General features: G+C 37.4%; 1 protein-coding gene across 1 annotated transcript in view; it reads left to right on the forward strand.

Moving 5' to 3' along the window:
* The window catches only part of Trhde (thyrotropin releasing hormone degrading enzyme), a 382,411-nt gene that overhangs the window by 232,622 nt on the left and 125,494 nt on the right, over positions 1–24,295 (forward strand). The window lies entirely within an intron of this gene.

Here is a 24,295-nt window from a genome sequence, read left to right on the forward strand (position 1 = left end):
TAAAGACTCATCTCATTTTAGTATAAGTTGAATTATACTTATTGGTATTTCTATGTAGTTTTCATTCATTCAATAATGTCATGAGCTTTAAAAAAATTACTAAAGTTACCTTGTATATAAATATATTTGTTTGTGATAACTAGAGATAAAAATAATTTATCAGAAGTCCTTGGCATGCTGATAATGCTAATGTAGATACTTGGTTTGGTGCTCAGTAATGACTCTCTAAATGATTGCTAATTAGTAATGAAGGCAATGGTATATAGAGATGTTTTGTTAATAGAAAATGTCATTGCATTTGATCAAGTAGAGAGTTTCTGATATTTTTAGGAGTAATATCACTTAGGCTCATGATATATTTATCATGCTTATATTAATTTTGTATGTGATGGGTTTGGGCTATGTTTGGTTTGCTATATATTAAATTTATTTGATGATAGTAATTTTTTAGATATAATCTAGAAAATTCTTTATTAAGACATTCTAAACTGATAGTAATATTTCTAGCTATTTTTCCCACTCTTGATTCTAAGAGGCTGTTTGTAAATACTAGTTTTACTTTAATGTGATTAAAATCACAACAATATTATTTTGATCAAATGTAATATCAGTGTACCCTTATATGGAACACCTAATCCTTATTCCATAGAATTGCAGAGTGTCAAGATGATTAAAGACGGCTAAAAATAGAAACAGCAGTAAATCTGAATAATATATGGCAATTTTCCTTCAACTCTGTTTACATTTTGGCAAAGAGACATGCTAGTTTACTGAAATGAAAAATCAGCCACCTGTGGTGAGGTTCTCAGACCACCAATGAGATAATTTCTGATGAACGTTTTAAGAGCTGTATATTATTATGTTTCAAACATTAGTAAAAAGGTAGCCTTTGCTCTGATATTTGAAGTGCCATTATTGTAGAACCTACCTGTTTAGAAGGTAGTTTGATAGGTGCTAACAAATATAGGCAGTGAGAATACCATGGTAATCACGTACAGAATATATATATATATATATATATATATATATATATATATATATCACTATAAGCGCTTCTCAAGCACATTTTAAATCCTGCCTTATCCATGCTGATCATCTTTATTATGAATTAGGTTGCATTTTGATAGTTTTATAGAAACAATATATGTATATAGACACTTCAATTTTCCTTCTTTCATTCATTATATTTATCTCAAGATACATACACATTGACAATTTATAGGTATGTAAACAATTTGTTTATTTACTTCGCTAGATATCTGAGTAGTTGCTGGGTTTGGCTATTGAAAATATTACTGCCCATGGCTCTCTGCACAACCTCAGACATCTTTACTAGCTGCAGAGTCTCCATGCCCCATCTTGTAGACAAATTTCTAAACAGTCTTATTAAATAAGAAATACAGAGCCAAGTACAGAGGTGCAAACCGTAGAGACCAGAGCAAGAGCCACCAACTAACCTTAGCTCACCACCTCTCCGTAGCTTCCCAAGAGAACGTATTCCTGTCTAACCTGTGCCTTCATTGCCTTCCTGTTCTGCCTTCTCATTGGCTCTAAGCCCAGCCACATCAATTCCTCATCACTGCCTGTCTGTACAGACTTCCAGGTCTCTATGGTTGGTACTGGGCTTAAAGGCGTCTGTCACCATGCTTGGCTGTGTCCTTGAACACAGAGACTCTGCTTGCCATGTGATCAGATTAAGGGCATATGCTACCCCCACCTGACTTCTGTTTATGGCTATGACCTCTGACTTCCAGGCAAACTCTATTTATTAACAGACAAATAAAATATCACATTTCAGCACAGATAAAATATCACCACACCATCTGCTTGCTGCATATGTAACTCAGGGTGGGTCCTTGTGAGTCTTGTAACTTTTTCAGTTTCCAGCGTTTGGTAAATTGCAGGAGTTTCCCCAGTCTTGTAAATTGCATCAGCTTTTCTCCACTCTACCAGAGAGAATGTTTCAGTGAAGATGAAACGTCTAGTCAACAAACTCAGTCTTTTCTTCCTTGAGTTGCCTTTGCACAGGGCTGAGAAACACTGAATCATACACGTGTGGATTGGTTTCTGGACTGCTTATTCTGGTGCACTCATAAATGTACTTATTTGGCTCCAGCACCACACAGTTGCTGTTGTTTCTACATAACTAAATCATGAAATAAGACCCTGTTGATCTCCCAGATAGATTTCCTGTAATGTTCTTCAGTTCTTCATGGACTTTCGCATTTCCACAGAAACCAGTTTGTTAATTCCTACAAATCTTACACTGGAATTGTTAGGGTTGTGTTCTATTGATAAAACAATCTGGGGAATTGACATCTTAACAATACTGTTTGAACAGACAGAGTGTACTCCAACTAAATTCTGTCAGGACACTCAATTCTGTCAGGTCCTCATCCTGTTTTCTCAGCTGGGTAGTTGATAGCAATCTTCCATACCATCTTAAAGTTTTATCCCTGAGTATTTCACATTGTGAGCTAGTGGACTTGTTGTTTTAAATTTATCTTTCTGAGTCTTTGTTGCCTATATAGAATGAACTTTGTGGAACTGAAGGGGTTAAGAGCATTGGCTGTTTTTCCAGAGGACTGAGTTTGGATTCTTAGTACTCACATGGTGGCTCACCACTGTCTGTAACTCTATTTCCAGGCCATCTGTAACTCTTTTCTGTCCACTATGGGCATTGCATGCATGTGGGGTACAGACACACATGCATGAAAAACTCTCTCACATTATTTAAAAAAATCTTTTAAAGTTAGAATTAAGTTTGTTTTTGGAGACTTCAACAATAAAACAGCTGTCGTTTCTTGTATATGAATGCTTTATTGGCTAATGGAAAATAGCAGCTTCTATAAAATTATATTTATTTGGTCTCTGAAATTTTCATACTTGGATACAATGTATCTTGATCATCTCCATTCATCACCTGCCCCCTCCACATCTTATAAGGAATCCCCAGGATAGCTTCCTTCTAAAATCATGCCCTCCCTATTTATTTATTTATTTATTTATTTATTTATTTATTTATTTATTTATTTATTTATTTATGTGTATATTTTTAAATTCATTGAGTCCAATTTGTTTTTCCCATCTGTACAAAGGCATGGTGTTATCCACTGCTGCACAGAAAACTTACCAGGGACCACATTCCTAAAGAAAAGTGAATCTTCCTCCCCTGTTAGCTATTGGTTGCCAAGAGCTCTTCAGCTAGGAGGAGGGCCTTGAGATCCTTTTCCCAATCCATGTTGGAAGGTTTTGTTGGCTTGACTTTGTGCGGACCTTGCTCAGGTGTGCACAGTTCACTAAGAGTCCATCTGTGTGACAACATGTGATGTCTAGAGGACAGCATTTCACAGCTCCCCTCCCCATTCTCTGGCTCTTATATTTTTTCTACCCCTTTACAATAGTCCCTGAGCCAGAGGATGATGTTTAAGGAGTGGGTATTGCTTTCCCTTCTATGGCTGAACATTAACTTTAGTGTGGGGGACCTGTCCCCACTTTACCCTGGGTACTCTTGAGGAAAGAGTGATGAAAAAATTTCAGGTAGAATGATAGGCCTAGCCAACTCGAAGAAGAAAGACACACAGAATAGCTTGGGAGGACCTGGGTCAATAACCAACGGCCCAGAACTTTATTCAAAAGGGCTTTTTATAACAATGCCCAGAGATGAGGCAAAAGACCTCCCCCTTGTTAGATATAGCCAAGTGCAGACCCTTCCAAACACCTGGTAGCCATGCCCATGGTCAAATCATCCCCTTATGCATCCCTGCTTGTAGCATGAATTGTTAGAAGGTCTTATTAATAAAAACAAACCCAGAGGCAGGTATTGGGGTGAACACTGAAAGATCAGAGAAACAGAACAAGCCACAGCTACCTCACCTCGCCAATTCCTCAGCTGATCTTGTTTCCTCAGACTGGAAGCCTTTGTGTCCTCATCTGAATGGATCTCAGCTGAACTGCTGCTAAAAGCTAAAAGCTTAACCAGCTCTAGTTCCTGTTCCTCATGCCTTATATACTTTTCTGCTTCCTGCCATCACTTCCTGGGATTAAAGGCGTGTGTCACCATGCCTGGCTGTTTCCAGTGTGGCTTTGAATTCACAGAGATCTGGATGGACCTCTGCCTCCAGAATGCTAGGATTAAAGGTGTGTACGCTACCATTTTCTAGCCTCTATGTCTATCTAGTTGCTGTTCTGTTCTCTGATGCCAGATAAGTTTATTAGGGTGCACAATATATTGGGGGACACAATATCACCACACCTTCTGGGTAAAGCAAGCTCAAATTCTCTGACCCTGAGTAATTTGGGCCTCAACACTGTAGCCTGTTTTCAGTAGGTCTCTTTGATCAATGACTCATTGGGAGGTCACTCAAGTCTGGCATTAGGTATCTCTAAATTTTTATGGGTATTCTTTATCATGTTGTATTCTCTTCCCAGAGTGCTCAGTTTTAATCAGAATGGGATGTAGATTCCATCAAATCCCTTTCATGTATCAAGATAGCTCTCTCTATTTTTTTAAATCTTTTTAGGGTGTTCATGTCTCAAGTTTTATTGATTTATTTTCAAATTTTCATCCTTCTTTGTACTGCTAAACAACAGTATCCATTCCATATTCTTCTTGTAACCCATTGTTCAAATAACTTACCAAAACCAAGTCTAGATATTTTGCACCACTGTTCATCAGTCACATCGCTGCTCTTTGCTCTTAGTAATCTCTACTGGTAATCACCTCTCTTGCTACTGTCTCTCTTTTTTTTTTTGAAAAAAAATCACTTTATTAAGCACATCATAAAGTAGGAGCTTATTATCTCTTTTTCAATTTTCTAAAAATATGTGTAAATTTAAAAAATTAAAAAAAGTGTTTAGTAGTTTTTCTAGGATAGCAATATAGACCTGAAATTTCCTTCATGAAAAGCTCAAAAAAAAATGAGAATTTACTTTCATTGTAATAGCATGCATTTTCTGAGCTTTTAATTTAAGCTCGATTGAGCTTTGGTAACTTGTTTCTGTTTCAAGGATTGGCTCCATTTTATCTAAGATGTTTAACTCATTGACATAAATTTTATGACACCTTCCCTTATTTATTTAATTGCAACAGAATCTCAAACGATGTAAGCTCAGTCCAGATACTGTTCATCACTTGTGTGTTCCCTGGTTTGTATAACTTGAAACTTAAAATGTTATTCATCTTCTCAAAGAGCATCTCTTGATACTATCAACCTTGTTTCTTGTTACCTCTTTTATAGATTACTGCTATAATTATTTCCTTTTTCTGTATACTTTTTATTTTCTTATCCTTCCTTTGTCTTTTTTTTCATAATTTCTTAAGATAGAAACTGAAGTTTTTTAACTCGAAACTCCATTTATCAATATTAACTTTAAGCATTCTATGATATTTTTCCTTTAGATTTATTCCCAGGGAATTCTTTAAAAAGTTTAGTACTTATATTGAGATTTCCATTTCATTCACTTGTACTTTATAATTTTCTATTGAATTCTTTAACTACGCAGTCAGTTATTTACAGGGTTTTAGTTTACGAGTACTTGAAGTTTGACAGGAAACTATCTGCTGTTGATTTCTGACTTCTGTTCCATCCATTAGAATATATACTGCACAACTCAACTCTTATATTTGTTAAGTCTTGTTTTATGGCCTAGAAATTGATATTCCTTGGTGCTCCATGAGGATACAGGTGTTGGCAACAATGTTCTACAAATGGCAATTAAGCTCAGTTTGTTGACAGAATTGTCAAGTCTTTATGTTTTTAATGACTTTCTGTCCACTTGTTCATCGTGCTTTTGTGGTGAGCAACATTTTCTTTTGTTTACTCACCAATTCATGTTTCCAAAGACATGGGGGAAATGGCATAAATATAGCAATTATTTGCTGCTATTTTTAAAAAGTAATCGTCAAATGTGAATGTAGAAAGCAAAGTTGGGAACCTTAGGCTGAAATCTCCTGGACTTCACATTGGTGATCCCAACATGAAGCCTTGCTATATAATTAGGATCTTAGTTTAGTTCTCCTAGTTGTCTTCAACTAAGCGCTTACTTCAAAAAGTATGTGTGTATGTGTGTGTGTGTGTATGTGTGTGTGTGTGTATACATATGTATATACATGTATAATATATGTGTAATATATAATGATCCATTTAACCTATAGGTAGAATGGGTAAACTTTTTTACTCTAGGATATCTGAGTAGTTACAAAGATGATTATATACAAATAAATAATAATGGTTAATGTTTTTTGAATGTTTAATATATTCCCAGCAATGTGCCAACATTTTATAACCTAGTATTTTAATTCTTATAATCACCATAGGAAATTTTAATTATTATTATTTTTCAGTTTAAAGATGAGCAGACAGTGATAGTCAATTCAGGGATGTGTTTCCAAGGAAATCAGGTTTCAGAGCTCTTGTTCATCATTATTATATTTGATTAAAAAGCTTGGCTGCTCCAAATAATTCCAAGTTTTTTGGACAAGATAATTGGACAAAACTTTGCCTTTGTGCTTGGTACTTTCCACAGAGTGTTGTAGGTATAATAATAGGATACAAAGGAGAAAGGTAATAGAAATAAATGAGTATAATAGCATGTACATGTTTATATTTTAAATGAAGAAACCTGAGTGAAAAAACATAAACAATTGGAAAAAATCTGTGGAGTAAATTAATTGATAAATCTGAAGTATAGTAATAACTTTGGGAATTGCTAAGTGAGATATATGAATCACACCATCAGAAATCAAGTTTTTTTTTCAGTTTCTTAGCTCTGCCACTATGTATTTGATGTTTTTGATAGGTGGTATCAGACTAGGTTAATCTGGTCATCAATATTGTGATCTCAATATATTTCAATAAAAATTCCTTTTTTCCAGACAGAACCTGTATCTGTCTCTCCAAAAAGCTCAACTTTATTTCAATTAGGTGATATAATTTGACTGACTAATTCCTGTATCCACAGGGATGTAATATTCTGATGGGCCAGTTTAGGCCAGTAGCTCATTTTCTGCTGTGGTAGTATTGGCAGGAAACTCACTCTGTAGAGAAGGCTCAATAATGGAACACCATGGAAATGATGCAAAGCATGAAAGAGTCACTAGTGATCACATAAAGAGCAAGGTTTTGAGGCAGTAGACCTTCAAGTTGGGTAAGAATCCACAAAGCTCTTCTGTCATGAGGAACTTCTGTTGAATACAGCAGGCCAAGAAGATCCAAAGAAGTGTTTAAAGATGATGTATCACAGTTTAAATACTATCCTAGAAAGAATCAACTCTATAAATATAGTAGAGATGGAATTGATCTGGACAATTTAGAATAGTGACAGGAATCGTAAACAGTAGACATTTTTGAGTTATCATATGTGGCATTAAATTAAGAAAAAAAGCTTGCTGTTTCTTTGGTTCCCTCCCTGAAGATCTGTTACTAGTCAACACTGACCTTGGCCGACAGTCAGACCCCACTCTATTTCTATTTCTTTGCCTTATCATCCTATATAATTATTTCACTAATAATATCTTATTTCCACCTTTATTCTTATTCTTATTGAATTATAATTTCATTGCACTTTAAATAATTTGCAGAGAAGTATATAATAGGAGAATAGAAAGTTATAGAGAAACAAAGGTCAGAACTGGTCGAACACATACTGATTTTTGTGGAGTTTAGAAACTGAAGATCTTCGAAGAATACTGAGAGATGTTTGTTATGGGTAGTTCCAAGGCTAGTATTAAAACAAACAAACAAACAAATACAAAAAGACTTCCAAAAATTACAGTTTTCGGGCAGAAAAAGTCAATAACCACTGTATTATAAAAATGTAGACCTAATGAAATATGTTAGTTTATAATTGGAAAATGAAGAAGCTTTTATTGAAAAATGGAAAGAAAACTGGGAAGATACTATACACAGGCAAGAAAGGCGATGAAAGATGGATTGAGACAGCATCTTTGCTCTGAAAGCACACAGGGAAATAAGAATCAATGACCCAATGACCTGGATGATGAAAGTGAGTGAATGCTCATTAAATTTACATATGATGCCAAGGTGGAAGGAGCTGCTGGAAGCTTTGAGAGAGGAACAAATTGGACAATGACTTCAGCATTATAAATAGGATTCTTTAAAAGCAGGAACGTTTCCAGAAACTCTTGTAAGAATTGGTTTATTTTGAAGATTAAACCTATATTACATAGAATAAAAAAAAAAGAAGGATTTGTCAAACAGAGAAAAATCTGCAATAGTCATTGTGACCCCAATTTTTGAAAAGGGAATGGTAATAGAAATTCAGTTTGTGAGATTTTGCTAGTATATTCTACAAGTAGAATTTGACAAAATATTTTTATGGTTCTGCCATCCTTTGACACTAAAAAAAAAGGCCAATCATCCATTTTTGTGCATCATCCTTTGATATCTAAGAACCTCACCCACTGTGCCATCTCAGTCAAGCCATGGTGAATATACAGAGAGAACATGTAGCCAGGACCCCTTCTGTAAGAGGAAACCTATGTCTTCTTTCAATGCTGTAATGTAGAAGATACAAAGTACAGGGAATTAACCTAATGGTCATAATAAGCAGAACTGTAATGGGAAGTCATGCATGTCCTTTAATGAGCTTCTATATACACAAAACTTTTGTGAATTGCTTTGCATGCATCACATTACTTATTTCCAATGGAAATCTTGAAATGCATGCATCTTTACTCATGTTGAACATTGAGACCTAGTTAAATGACCACCAAAGGTCAAGTCAAGCTTCTAGCAAGTGAGTAAGACAATATTTGAGATAAATATAAGTTCCAATGATGGGCTCTTATCTACAAGATGTTCTATGAATAACTACATCTCAAAAAGAGTTTGTGGTGTGAGCAATTTCTGCACAATGGCAACTTAAGTTTCTTAGGCCACTCTCAACCCTCTTATCTGGATTATCTGAAGTCTCACTTCCGCTGTCAACTCTATCCAAAAAATCTGACTTCTTATCATCATCCCTGTGACATACTTGGCTCAATCACTGTCACATTTAGGCAGTCATGTCCTTTGATGCAACACACAGACATCTGTCTAGAACCAAGCCAGATTGTGCCACTTCTCTTTTGGAAATCCTACAAAGACTCTACAAAAACAAGAATGTAAGACAATGTTGTTACAGTGGTGCACAAGCTCCTGCCTGTCCCTACTCACTCCGTACTGTCTGAGCCTCACAGTGCTCTGTCTTTTGCCTCGGAATTCTCATTGTTGCTGCCCCTGTTCTCCCAAATTCCCACAACACTAGGTCACTGAGATGCTAATTCCTTCTGTAGATGATGTTGTTCTCCCCAACAGTGTCCCGATTGCTCTTCTGGGAAGCTTTATTTATATTTCACTTTCTAAAAGAGATCTCCGCCAAATGCTGCAGTCATATTTGTTTTCCTTCCATCCATTAATTGTAATCCATTTGTTCTGTCTTGTGATACCGGTCATTTTCTAACATCTTTTTTTAATTTTTTTTTGGTTTTTCGAGACAGGGTTTCTCTGTGTAGCTTTGCGCCTTTCCTGGAACTCACTCTGTAGCCCAGGCTGGCCTCGAACTCACAAAGATCCACCTACCTCTGGCTCCTGAGTGCTGGGATTAAAGGCGAGCGCCACCACCGCCTGGCTTATTTTCTAACATAATACGCTTTTGTCCAGTATTCTGTGTCTGTCTCACCTATTTGAACATGAACTTTATGTAGTGAGACAACTATGTCTGGATACTCCCCTAATAATTTTTTACTAATTAGTACACTGTTTCTATATAATTGGCACTGGATCAGTATCTGTTGAGCTAAATTAAAGAAATTGTCAGAGAAGCTACAGTGGCCAATGTCTGAAATCTTATCATTGGGGAAAGCTGGGACAGGATTACTGGAAGTTCAAGGCCAACCTGGTCTATGTGGCAAGTGTCAGGCCAGCCAGAGTTATGTAGTGAGCCTCTATCTCAAGAATAAAACTAAATAGTTGAAATATTATGCTATTTCAGGGGTAGAGGTGTCTTTTGTTTATTGGAATTGGGAAAATGAAAGCCTCCTCAAAGAGTTTCAGGCACAATAACATGAATTTCAGAGGAGGAGGAGGTTGAGTTGGCCAGTCATTCTGTTTCTGATGGGTTCTGTCTCATATGGTCCGACTGCACTGGGACTCATGAGACCCTTCTGTCCGCTTGGCTCTTCTTCTGTCTCCTCATTTTCCTGCCTCAGCCACAGTCGTCTTCCTGTTGAATAAATCTTTTCTCTTCTCACTTCTCCAAAGAGATTCTCCATTCTAGCTTTACTTCTTTTACTCTTAGTCAACTAATATTACTATACATCAACTTAGCAAATGAGCTACTATGTTGCCCTCCTTGACATACTCATACACGCTGTATAGTAGCTGGTATGTACACTGACTGACTGCAGCGCCTGTGATCATTTCTATAAAACAGTTGGACCTTTAGTTACACAGACTTCAAAAACAGCTGGTGGTACCATCAGTTGTTCTTTGAGGGACTGGAAGAACCACCCACTGTCTTCGTCAATCTCTCATTTTTCAAGGGAAATGGCATTACCTTTAATTCCCATAAAAGTAAGCAGAAGCCTAGAGAATTCAGTGGTGTGTTCAGGCTCCTGGGTGTCAGAGTGGAAACACATCTCAATTTTAATTCAGGATCTTTTCGTTCTGTTAGGGTACTTTCCTATTGTGACATTGCTTCATTAGGGAACACAACTGATCTCACAATCTTTTTAGACACAGCAAACAGGTAAGGAATTTTATGTGAATCATACACTAATATTTTAAAGTAAGCAATGTATTGATGTACAAATAAAACAAGGTTATAAAATCTGAGAAACGATTATCTGTGGTCATGATCTCATTAAAATGTGAATAAGCTCCAGAGACAATGAAAAATTAAGCAAAGGGAGAGAGACAGAGAGACAGAGACAGACAGAGAGACAGAGAGAGACAGAGAGACAGAGAGAGACAGAGACACACACAGAGAGAAGACATTGATTTAGAAGCATTTAAAGATAGAATCTGTCAGAACAGGCTGCAGAATGTACATATGAATCCCCTGGAGGCTAGAGGGTTAAAAGATGACTGTGTAATTGACTCTAACATATAAATGATCACTATAGCTAGCCTGTTCACCACTTCTCTGTCAACATCAAGGTCAAAGAAATACAAATGGCCTCAAATTACAGGAAGCCATCTCAGTTAATTTCAGAAAGAACTTCTTGACATAAAAGGGAATTAAGTATTTCAATATGAGCCATAGGGAAAAAACTTCATTCTTTGATAGTATTTAAGAATAAAATAGAAAATCTGCTCTCAAATTAGCTAACTAAATTGAAGAACTACTCAAAAAAATTCTCTCTGATCTTACTTCCCAGTGCATAATAGGCAATGGGATAAAAATTCATAGTTTTTGGAAATTAATTTTGCATTCACACATTTATGTGTGAAGAACCCAGTTTCTCATTTTTGCCTTAAACACAGAAGCATGAATGACCACGCAGGCAAAATGCTTGCTTCTCAGGTAAGATTAGAAAATCTAAAGCTAATTCCCATCTGTCTCTGACGGGTCTACCACTCATCTGCGGCAAGTCATCAAAACGATTTCTGCACAGAAGACACTTGACTCTCTCTGAGTCCCGTCTTCGCCTTGGTGTTGCACCGGGGATGGTTTGAACAGGTCTTCCTTTTATGACCTTGGAAATGAATTGTGCATAGTATGAAGAGATACTTTTATTGACTTTTTTTTTGATAAATGCCCTTGCCACTCCCTGGTAAATAATTAATTTGTGCATTTGGCTGATGGAAGGAAAGTCTCTTTCACACATGTGTTTGCCTGATTCATCACTGCTTGAATGTGTTTTTTTCTTTCTTTTTCTCTTGGAAAAAAAACCAAATACTTAAGACATCTCATTTCTGTATTTCACTTGTACTTCTGCCTATTAGATGTCCCTTTCTTATGTGCCATTTTAATGATGAAACTGAAAGAAAAGTATGAACTTGATGAAAATAGGCAGCAGATTATGCAATGGTGTCGCCGCCGCCGGATGAATGCTATTCAAAGGAGTCTGTCTTACCCCCCTCTGCCCTTCTTGCGTCACACTGGTTTGTTGTTACTAATGATTTATATTGCTGCTTTCGAACCCACCTGCGGCACACAGCTTCTTTTCCACTCTGCTGAAATGCTTTGGAAGGGACACTGTTGGCTTGGGCTTTATTCTTCGGCTCTATTCTGTGCTGTCTCTGTGAAACAGTGGTGACCACAGATTTGAGAAGCTTAGGGCCAGAGCAGGGTGAGTCTTAGCAGATAGTCACCATGGGAGCTATGTCTACTGCGTTTGGTGTCAGCTACAGTTCTTCAGTGTGCTGCTTATGGAAAAAAGCCCAATTTGAATGACTCTTACAATGGTTCATATATGCTAGCTTCTACCAACGCTTATAATTAAGGACAGAAAACATTTCAATTAGTATAAATGGAGCTATAAAAGAGTATTTCATTTCTGTAATATGGTGCTCTCCTGGCAACCATATGTGGGCTCTAATCCCATTGAGCTAGGAGGCTGTTACACTGCATATCAGGAAGCAGTAGGGCTCCAGGTAACAGCCCAAGGTCATTCATTCAGGTGATTTGTGAATCTCAAGTTGTTTTATAGAGAATATTGAGAAAGAAATTGTAAAAGACAAATACTAAAAAGAAACAGAAGGAAGCCAGTGTGTGTTTCTCTAGACTACAGTTAGGAAAGGAAAGGTTGTATTCTTGTGCCTAGATTTTTTTTTTCAGGATGATTGGGTTCTAGTGTAGCTGGAAAGGGAAAAGCGAAGTTTAATGGCTTAAGAAAGCAAGGTCCCTGGACTTATAAGTTGTTCTACTGATCAAAAGCCACACAAAGAAAGAAAGAAAAAAAGAAAGAAAGAAAGAAAGAAAGGAAAGAAAGAAAGAGAAAGAAAAAAAGAAAAGAAAGAAAGAAAGAAAAACAAGGATGGATTAAGCCTCCATATTACAAAAGAGCATTTATAGGACATTCAGAATTAAGACCTACACCCTCCTAGCAGTTTGTGTACTTATAACAGGAGAAGACAGATGAAAAAGATGAAGTTGAATCCTATTTTCCTGTAGAATATTTGTGAAGTGATTATGGCTTTGCACTGGTAGATTGCTTTGAGATGGGAGTCTCAGTTTATAACTCAGACTGGCCTTAACTCCCTATTAAGCCTAAACTGGCCCTGAACTTGAGATTCCACCAGCCTCTGCCTCTGGAGTCCTGGGATTAGAGGTTTACAGCACCTCTGGAGTCCTGGGATTATAGGTTTGTGGCATCACATTCACATTGGATAGTTTTTTTTATTTAGATTTATTCATTTTATTTTATGTGTATGAGTGTTTTGCCTGCGTGTACGTAAGTATACTATGTGCATGCCAGATGGAGGTTTTTATTCAGCACAGCCACATGTCTGGTTTTAATCAACCACATGTGAGTTATTGATATTATACTATAACACATCTTTAAAGTTCCAGATTACCAACTGTCTTAGTGAGGGTTTCTATTGATATGAAGAGACACCATGACCACAGCCGCTTAAATGTTTAACTGTGGCTGGTTTATAGTATTAGAGGTTTAGTCCATTATCATCATGGTGGGGGAAAGCATGGTGGCATGCAGGCAGACATGGTGCTGGAGAAGGAACTGAGAGTTCTACATCTGGATCAGGAGGCAGCATGGAGAAAGGGAGATTGGGCCCTGCTTGAGATTTTGAAACCTCAAAGCCCACCCTCAGTGACACTCTTCCCCCAGCAAGGCCACATCTACTTCATTAAGCCCACATCTCTTAATAGTGCTACTTTCTATGGGTCTATGGGGGGCATTTTCTTTTCTTTTTATTAATTTAATTTTTTTTTGTTTATTTTACATACCAACCACAGTTTCCCCTTCCTCCTCGCCTCTTGTCCCCCCTCCCATTTACTTCCTCTCCCCAACCACTCCCCTACCATTCAGAAAGGGGCAGGCATCCCATGGGCGTTGACAAAGCATAACACATGAATTTGAGGCAGGACCAAGCTTCTCCTGCATCAAGGTTGGGCAAGGCAACTCAGCATAGGGAATAGGTTCCCAAAAGCCAGCTCAAGCACCAGGGTCAGGTCCTGACCCTACTGCTAGGAGCCCCACAAACAGACGATGCTGCACAACTGTCCCACACATGCAGAGGGCCTATATTGGTCTCTTGCAGGCTCCCTAGGGTTGGTCCAGAGTCCATGAACTCCCATGAACTCTGGTCAGCTGTCTCCGTGGGTTCTCCATTCATGACTTTGACCTACCATGACTCCTACAATCCCTCTTTCCTCTCTTCAACAGGACACCTGGAGTTCAGCCCAGTGCTTGGCTGTTGATCTCTGCATCTGCTTTTATCAGTTACCGGATGAAGGCTCTTTGTGACAATTAGGGTAGTCACCCATCTGATTATAGGAGATGGCCTCTCCACTATTTCTAGCAGTCTTAGCTGGGGTCATCCTTGTGGACTCCTGGGACTTTTCCTGGCACCAGGTTTCTCCCTTACCTGAAATGGCCGATGGCAGCCATTTTTATCCAAACCACCACACCAAGGTTATATGTTACATTTAAAATTCCAAAGGGCTAGCCACTCTTGTCTCATTACCTTGGGCATCTTTTCTTGGGATCTGTCAAAATGTGAATCCAAAGTTTATCTACTTCTGACCTTAGTAATTGTATACAAAGGACCAAACAAACTCTCTTAACAAAGACATAAAGATCAGAGTTTCTGCTTCAAATAAGTACCATGTCTCCTGATATAGAGAAAATTGTAGTCATGCAACATCACAATCTTTTTACCAAATAATTTTTGTTGTTATTTAAAGGAAAATATGCCATCTCATCTCCTTTAAAATGTTCGAGAGGAATCTTGGACATACTTTTGCAGATTTTTTTTTCGTGGATTCTTTCAAGAGAGACTAGGGGCCATTTGATAACCTACTGAGGAAGGTACCCAGGGTCTATGTGTTCTCTCTATCCTTTATTGTTACGATGCTACTTAGTTCCTGGTGGCACCAAAATCAACTTCTATTTCTTTCCTTTTTTTCTCCCTCCTTCTTCACAGAAGTATTAGAAGGCTTGACTGTGACTTTTGTCTATCATATTCTTGCATTTAAGGAAGAGATAGATTTTTTTTAAGCCACTGAAGCTGACTTTTGTCTTAAGGTCATTTTTTCCCAAGCAAAAGAATTTGAGAATAGTTTCCAATGTTTCACATAGGCAGAAAAAGATGAAGCCCAAGGTGAGAAGTTTAACGAGAGGACCCCTGCAAAGACAGGACCTTCAAGACCTAAACCTTAGCTCGAGATGGCCCAGAAATGAAACTTCATCCTTAAGAGACCCAAAAGAAATGCTGTTGTAAACTTTGGCAGCAGGTAAGGAAGGGAAGAAAAAAAAAACCTTCTGGAAAATTTCAACTCTAAGCAAGTTTCAACTAGTGTTGGAGCTCAAAAGAAGCCTGCCTTAGTGCATTGTAAACCCCAGGCCAAGATTTAATTTAAAATGCTTGTTATGTCTCAAGATGCCCCGGTATACCATTCAGAACTAACATAAATCCTTTCTAGAAAAACTCACCTTCATATGACATTTCAGATTTCCAAAACTGAATCCTAATGAAAAACAACAGTTTATCATTAAAAAAACAGCCATAATACAAAGAAATATATCCCTAAAACACACTCCAGAAATGACTGACAACAGAATAAATCATACATATGTAAGGCAATGCATATGCTATGTAACGGGTAGAGATGATGCATTAATACGTTGAAAAAATGAGCAATGTGTGAGAAGATTTAAAAACTGACTAGGATTCCTAGAAATAAAATGAAGTACATGTAGAATTCCTAAAAATGAAATGTAGTTAAATGTATATATAATAAGTGGGTTTGCCATAGATTCAAAAGCTGTATTCTAGACATGTTTTGTATACATGTATGGATTACCAAATGTGTCAAAATTGTCAGAAACAAATTTAATTACCATAGAAAAGCTAAAGATATAATTTTGAACTAGGAGATACATTTAGGATACCATACAGAGTGTATTACATGGAGATAGGGATGAGATCCATTCATAATACAGATAGGTGTACAGGAGACTGAGTGGGAAGGGCAATGTGTGAACTCAAGGCTGAACTTCACTTGATTTTTCCATCTTTTCTTTCTTTGTTAAATAATTCTTTCTGAGCATCGGAAACACAGAGACTAATGGTTTTCTGCACAAAACAGTAGTATTAGAAATTGAACTCTGAGTTTGAACTCCTAAGACATACATGTTATAGCAAAGGATTTTACCTATTAAAAAATCCCTGCTATATCAGTTTAAAATATGTTAGTGTGTGTGTGTGTGTGTGTGTGTGTGTGTGTGTGAGAGAGAGAGAGAGAGAGAGAGAGAGAGAGAGAGAGAGAGAGAGAGAGAGAGAGAGAGCACGCATACTATGATGCACATATTGATGTCAGAGGACAACTTTCAGGAAGGTTAGGCTCAGAAGCAAGTGCCTTTAACTACTGAGCCATCACAACAGACCCTATTTTGTCACTTTTATTCTCTTTCATATCATTTTTAAAGGTTGGATGAGAAAAAACTGTGATATAGTAACTTCCAAGGCTGCATTTTCTCATGTTATTAGGTATTATTTATTGAGGGTTCATGGTTCCTGGTTTACCCCACACCATCCTTCTTAAGAATTACAGCAAGCTAAAGCCTGGAAAACATTTTTTCTCAAGCTCATATAACTTTATAAGCAGCTGAAGCAAGATTTAACCCTGTCCTGCCCGACCCATATTCTACTGTGTGTGCAATCACTTGGGAGCACATAGTCAAATATTACTGACTTTTGCCATGGAGAAGAATAATCGTTTATTCCAAAGATTTTTTTTTTCCTTCACCCAACCATTTATTTCTTCTCTTCTTTTGAAATGAATTTTAGGTAAAACTTCTTTCTTGCTTAGTAAAGCCATTCTTGTCATTGTAACTCCAGAAGACTGCCCCTTGCAGCTTTGCCTGGTGTGGTCTTTTGAATGGAAATGGGCCCCATGGGCTCACAGGGAGTGTCACTATGAGGAGGTGTGGCCTTGCTGTAGTGGGTGTGGCTTAGAGGAAGTGTATCACTGGCTGTGGGCTTTGAGGTCTCAGATGCTTAAGTCAGGCCAGTGGCTGACAGGTTTTGCTTCCTGCTGCCTGCCAATCTAGATGTAGAACTCTCAGCTCCTTCTCTAGCACCAGGTCTGCCTGCATGCTGCAATGTTTCCTGCTGTGATGGACTAAATCTGTAAAATTATAAGCCAGCCCCAATGAAATGTTTTCATTTTAAAAGTTGCTGTGGAGCTGGGCGGTAGTGATGCACGCCTTTAATCCCAGCACTGGGGAGGCAGAGGCAGGTGGATCTCTGTGAGTTTGAGGCCAGCCTGGGCTACAGAGTAAGTTCCAGAAAAGGTACAAAGCTACACAGAGAAACCCTGTCTTGAAAAAAAAAAAAAAAAAAAAGAATTGCTGTGGTCATGGTGTCACTTCACAGCAATAGAAAACCTCATGAAGACACCTGACTTGCCTTTTCTACACTTGAACTGGCAGCCTGATAATCCTCAGAGGGATTCTATGCCATGAAATCTCAAACCCAGAGACTGTAAGTAGAGACACTCATTGAGACTACCTGCATCTCAGAAAGTGTGAGAAGCCATGCAGGCTTCTGCAGAAGGGATCAGGTCCAAACGCAAACCTGCCATGCAATTTGGTTGTGACTGCCTCTGTATTTCATTTTATATCAGATTTAGTTAGTTTAGTACCAACTAAATATCTGGCCTGAAGTTAATAATTTTTAATATGTGTCCTTATGTTCAGCACCATAATCCTAAGCCAAACAATAACCAAGCATTTGAATGTTTGCGTTTGTTTATATATTCCCCAAACTGTTTTCCAACCCCTCCATTTTAGGATGAAATGTGTAAACATTTATTGATACACAATTTTCCTTCTGGAAGGTCATTTAATGCAGTAGGAAACTAGTGACTGATTCAGAGTGGTTGAAATTATTTTTCTCATCATGTGCCTTTAAGTAGATGTAGAGGGGGATTAATATATTTAAATATTATAATATCTGAAATAATAAGATCAGTTGACATTTATGATTATCTGCATGGTCCTTTTGTATAAGTTATTTATATATGAATCCTCTAATCCTTACAGTATGATATGTATGTTATTACCACCACCCTCCATTTTGTGATGCAGGAAATTGTATGTTACAGAGTCAGGAAATGGTAGAAGTTGGATTCTGACACTGGTAGGTGTATCTTCAGTTAATTACAACCTGATGGTAATCCTTTGAAATTTTTCTAGGTATTTAGAGAGCATGCTACACATAAAATATGATTTATCAACTTAATGCATTCTAGATATCACTTAGTGGGGAGATTTACAGGTATGTAGCAAACCTCAATGCTTGTAGTCAGAATGGATTCACTGGAAGTGAAGCCTGGCTCTCCAGTCCTCTGAGACTTTTAATTAATGTTGAAATTTAATTTTTTCTTATGGAAGATAGCAATAACAGTGAACTTGGAAATTTTTTTTATAATTTTAAATCGTAGCATGAAAAATATTGTATTAAATGCTTGTATTTTTTTTAAAGACAGGGTCCCAATATATAGACCAGACTGGCCTTGAACTCACAGATCTAATTACCTCTGCTGCTCAAGTGCTGGGATTTTCTCATTTTGTAACTTCTGGAGAAAACATCCTTACAGCATTGAGATCCAGTGATTTTTTTCTTCTATCTCATTTCAATGATTTTTCAGTGATCCTGCTGCAGGCTGGAGCTGTGATGTGGATGGAGTGGAAAATTTGGTATGTGTGAAATAGAATACTTCATTTTTAATTTCTGTAAGAAATAAGAACAAAGAGTAGCCTGTTGTTTCTCCTTTATATGTATAGTATAACAACAAGGTAAATTTGGCTTTCAGTGTTCCAAAATAAAAGAATGGTTGATTTTTTTTTTTAGGCCTCTAATAGTAACTACAATCAATGTTTCTTATATTGGCAGCTGGAAATAAAGATTGTGGAAAGACAGATATATTCCAGAAACTAAGGTTTAGAGCAGTGATAAATGGACCTGTGATGTACATGTTTGCGAGGAGAGTGTTAATAATTCCTTGTAGGTCTCAAGGGGGAAAGACCACAGCATATTTTTATGAATGTGGGGGTGTTTGTTTCATAGAGCTGCTGTTCTCAAACTAATTTGTGGATGCTATTTATGTGATGTGTGTTTGGTTTGTGAGACAGAGCCTCACTGTGGTAGCCAGGTGATCCTTCTACCTCAACCTCATGAGTGCTTGAATTGCAAGGAGAATATTCCTAAGAGTTATTTTCTTTACTTTAACTCTGGCACTGAAGCTTTGGATATCATTGACTTAGCTTGACAACAGTAAACTTTAAATGCAAAGATTAAACAATGAATTTCTCATATACAATTGCTGAATTTATTACAGTAAGATTGTCTTGAAATAAAAACTCTGGCTTATTCTTTCTTTCTTTCTGTTCCTGAACCATGACTGTCAGGAGAATTTACTTCGTGACAAATGGCTGGCTGCTTTGTTCTCTGGACGATATGTTTTTGAGTTTTGAATGTCTCTAGGGACAGGATACATCTGTGCTTTGCCACACTGAAAACAAAACCCAAAAGCTGGAGGCAAAATCTGTCCTTCTGTTTTACAAGCAGGAGTGGCTGTGGGATTTTCTTCATTGACTGACTTCTAGATGTTATCTAACCCACTTGCCAATGCCTTCTGCAGCATAAAAGGACCCAAACTGAACTTATGGCTTGTCTTTTTCTGGAGGAAAAGTAAAGGAAGAGATAATCCGTTTATCAATGAAATGCATGAAAGGGATAATTTATTTTCTTGAAAACAGGTGAATGTTGTTTGATCAAACTTTAATCTGGGCATTTCATCCCTTTTGTAAACTTGCCCTCAAGACAGAATAGCAGAGGGGAAGATAGAGGAAACTTTACTCAAGCCCTCATTTCTCTTATTTTGCAAACATTAATACAGTAAGATACTTTCTTTACCTTTTGGAAGATCAGTCATATCATGTACTAAATAGAACAAAGATTCAAAAGCGTCATCCACTTTTCACGTCCTTGCCATAAAGAAATCATGTTTCTTCTTTGCCCTTTTACATATGTATATGGGTGATAAAAATGAAATGCAGAACCTAATGGGTTTCTTTCCTGTCTGGATTAATTGCAATGATCAAAACATCAGTTTGCTGGTATTATCTTGTAATACATGCTTTATTTATTATGGATTGAGTAGGATGGTAAATTCAGTTTTATAGCTAGTGGAGTTAAGAAGCATGGCTTTATTCTATATTGTTCTTGAACTCAATGATGGTCCTTCTGTGTAAATAATCTCATCAGCCCCTTGTGTGAGCCCATCCTTGAAGAATTCCTCATATGGATGCTAAATGAAAAAATATACTACACTTTTGTCCTTGTCAGTGGTGTCAGAACATATGAGAGGCTCAGAGCAATAGCTAGGTAAAGCTTCAGTGCAGGGGGAAGTCCAGAGACATCTTCTCTGAATGAGTAAGTGGATTGCACATCTCCATTTTCATAGGAAAAAAAAAACCACAAATAACAGTCTTGAGTCTATATGAAGGACAGGGATTATTTATGCTTCTGTCTAGTAAATCTCATCCATGTGGAACATATGCCCATGATTCTAGAGAGCTGACCTCCAAGTCTCAAGTCTTCTTGACTTGAATTTCCTTCATTTTCTATGGAGCCTTGTTTTAAAATTGCTGGACAATGATGCACTTATCCACCAAAACTAAGACATCTAGGGAAGCATATTTGATCCTGGAGTTTCTTAATTAGACCAATAAGCCATAGATGTTTCCACAAAGAATATACATACAGTGCACTCTGAGTTTTTCCTCTTAAATGTCATTTTTCTATTCATGTGCACCCATGGGCATTCTCCCAGGAAGTTATTGTAGCCTGAAGTGTTTACAGATGGGAAAGACTGCTGGTGACTTTTCTTGGTCAGCAGCCTACACAACATTTTCTAGTAATATGAAAGATAGCCAGCAAGTATGAAACTTTCTGGTTAGTTTCTATACCATCTTGATAGCTGTATGTCCTGTGTCCTTGGTATACTTTTTATTTTCAACCCATGTCCTCTGGTAGAAATAACATTCCCTGTATAGGGTAACAACTTTTAAACTCTTTTATAGAGGAAGCTTATAAAATAGTAGATTGCCACATGGCTTTTCCAAACATCCTTAGTGTTATTATCCCTCTTCTCACTTTACCTTCTTTCCTCTTCCCTCATCCTCCACCCCACTTAAATCTCCCTCTTTTCCTTTACCCCCTCATATCACCTGTGTTCTACTATTCTATACTTAGGATCTTTCTTCTTCTTCTGTAAAAACCTCTTTGTTTTTTAAATAAAAGTCATAAAATGACATGCATCTGAAACTCAGATGCCACAAACACATTGTCACTGGGTTCTCAAGCTAGAACACTGCCAAGTAGAATGCCACTCAAAGTGGCATTGGACAAAGGTGAACTGTGGCCGAGCACAGACAGTTTGATGCACTACTCACATATCAAAACAAATTTGTTTGAAAGTTATGTGAGCTGATCTTACAGTTTTTGAGGAATGTCTTTGCAGTTTCATTTCTAAAAGAGTAGTTTTCATTATTACATATCTCCAATAGAACATCTAAATATCATTGTCCCAACAACACAACATAAATTCTAACCTTAATAACCAACCAAAAGGAGGATTGAAACTTGAATAGTATTTCTACATTTTCTACCAATAAATAGTGAAAGTTAATAATTGGCCAGCATATGTATTGCTAAGTAAGAAATTTTTTAGAGCAGTGAAGAGGATGTATTTTAATGATCAATCTCTTCATAGCTACAGTGGATATCTCTACTTGTTCTTGAATCTTCAGTACCTGGGATACTCTGCAAAATGCACACAATGGTATATGAAAAAGAAAGGGAAAGCATTATTTTAAAGAATTAAAAATTCATCAAATGCAGAGGTAAAAATGTAGAGCAACATCAGAGAAAAAAGCAGGAATTGCATCATCATCAAAATAATAATAATAGTAACAATAATAATAAACATGTTAATGGGTCTGGCATATGCTAGACTTTAACATAATATTCATCTATTTCTATCTTTCCATGTCCATTTATATATTATAAAACTTAAGAAAGAATCATGTAAATGAAGCTTTTGGCCAACCATATAATGAAATGGTTTTGTAAAGTTGTTTGTGAGCAGTTTTCAAATATTTGAATACTTGACATTTGACTACTAGTGGCAAAAGTGAATGTTTGGGTAATTTACAAAATAGACACTTTAATAAAAAGTTTATTCCATGTTAGTGCTCTACTCTAACTTTTAAATAAATGTCCAACTATAATCCCCTTTACTAGTATTAATCAACTAAAAGTTGATTAATAAACTGTGTATTACTGCTTACATATTAAGTTCTTTTATTTACTGATAAACTAAATCTAGTACTACTACTTATAATGAACCATGCATTATTTTATATTAGGCAAAAATTAGGATAGTATTTCATATTGGAATGCATCTAAAGCCCAATTGATAATGGTTAGATTAAGCATTTAAATTTGTGGTATTTGTTAGCATATAATGTAAGCATGTTTTTAAAACACTATTTCCATAACACGTTTGACATGATACATGTTAAATTCATGAACATTACTTCTTTCTGTAGCTTCTAAAATGCACTAAATTTCACATAGGTTTCCAGCTGTGATAGTCCAGCCACGACAGGGAACAATTATTCCACAATATATGAGGACACTATCTGTTGGCTGATATTCAAAACCACAAATGATATTGACATCTTTGAAGATTCTCTCAGTCGGGTGTATGTAACCAATGAACTTGTGATTCAAAAGAATTTAGAATTATTTTCTTTAATTAATTAATTAATTTTACATTCCAGCTGTGGTTTCCCCTTCCTCCTCTCAACCAACTCCTTTCCCGTTCCCCCTCTGGCCACCCCCAATCCACTCCTCTTTCATTTTGTCATGCAGGCCTACCATGGATATCAACGAACATGGCATATCAAGTTGCAGTAAGACTAAGCTCCTCCCTCCCCTTGTATTAAGGCTGGGCAAGGCAATCCACTATGAGGAATAGGGTCCCAAAAGCCAGCAAAAGAGTCATAGGCAGCCTCTGCTCCCACTGTTAGGAGTCCCACAAGAAGACCAAGCTACACAACAGTCACATAAATTTAGAAGGCCTATGTCAGTACCATGCAGGCTCCCTGGTTGTCAATTCAGACTCTGTGAGCTCCTATGAGCCCAGATTAGTTGATTCTGTAGGTTTTCTTGTGATGTCTTTGATCCCTCTGGTTCCTACAATCTTTCCTCCCTCTCTTCAGTGGGATTCCCTGAGCTTGGCCTAATGTTTGACTGTGGGTCTCGGCATCTGTTTCCAACAGTTGCTGGATGAAGCTTCTCTGATAACAATTGGGTTAGGCACTAATCTATGAGTATGGCATAATATCATTAGGCATCACAATATTGACTTTTTTTTATCCAGTCATATTTGGTTCTATCCTAGGTCTCTGTGTCATCCAGCCTGTGGATCCTGGCCCTCCAGGCAGTTTCAGGGGTGGGCTCATTCTCGTGGCATGGGTCTCATGCTAAATCAGTCATTGGTTGGGCATTCTGTAGCTCTCTAGGCTACCCTTACCTTAGGCAGGGCATACTGTAGGTTGAAGATTATGTGGCTGGTTAGTGTCCCAATCCTTCTGCTGGAAGTCTTGCCTCATTATAGGAAATGGCCAATTCAGGCTATGTGTCTGCTGTTGCTAGGAGTCTTAGCTGGGGCCATCCCTTGTAGATTCCTGGGAGGATCCCCTGTGCCATGCTTCTACCTGGCCCCCAAAGGCCCCCACTTTCTAGTTGTTTCTTTCAATACTATCCCCCCCACAACTCCCAACCTTATTGCTCATGTTTCCATCCCCACATGCACTCAATCCACTTACAAAATTTCTTCTATTTCCCCTTCCCAAGGGGATCTGGGCATCCCCCACTTGGACCCTCCTTGTTGCCTAGTCTCTCTGGGTCTGTGGATTGTAGGATTGTTATCCTTTATTTTATAGCTAATATCCATTTATGAGTGAGTACATACCATGTTTCAGCAAATTATGTTGCCTTAACTTCTGAAAAGAAAATTAAATCCC

This window comes from Peromyscus eremicus, chromosome 18, assembly GCF_949786415.1.
Source record: "Peromyscus eremicus chromosome 18, PerEre_H2_v1, whole genome shotgun sequence".
NCBI classification, from domain to species: Eukaryota; Metazoa; Chordata; class Mammalia; order Rodentia; family Cricetidae; genus Peromyscus; species Peromyscus eremicus.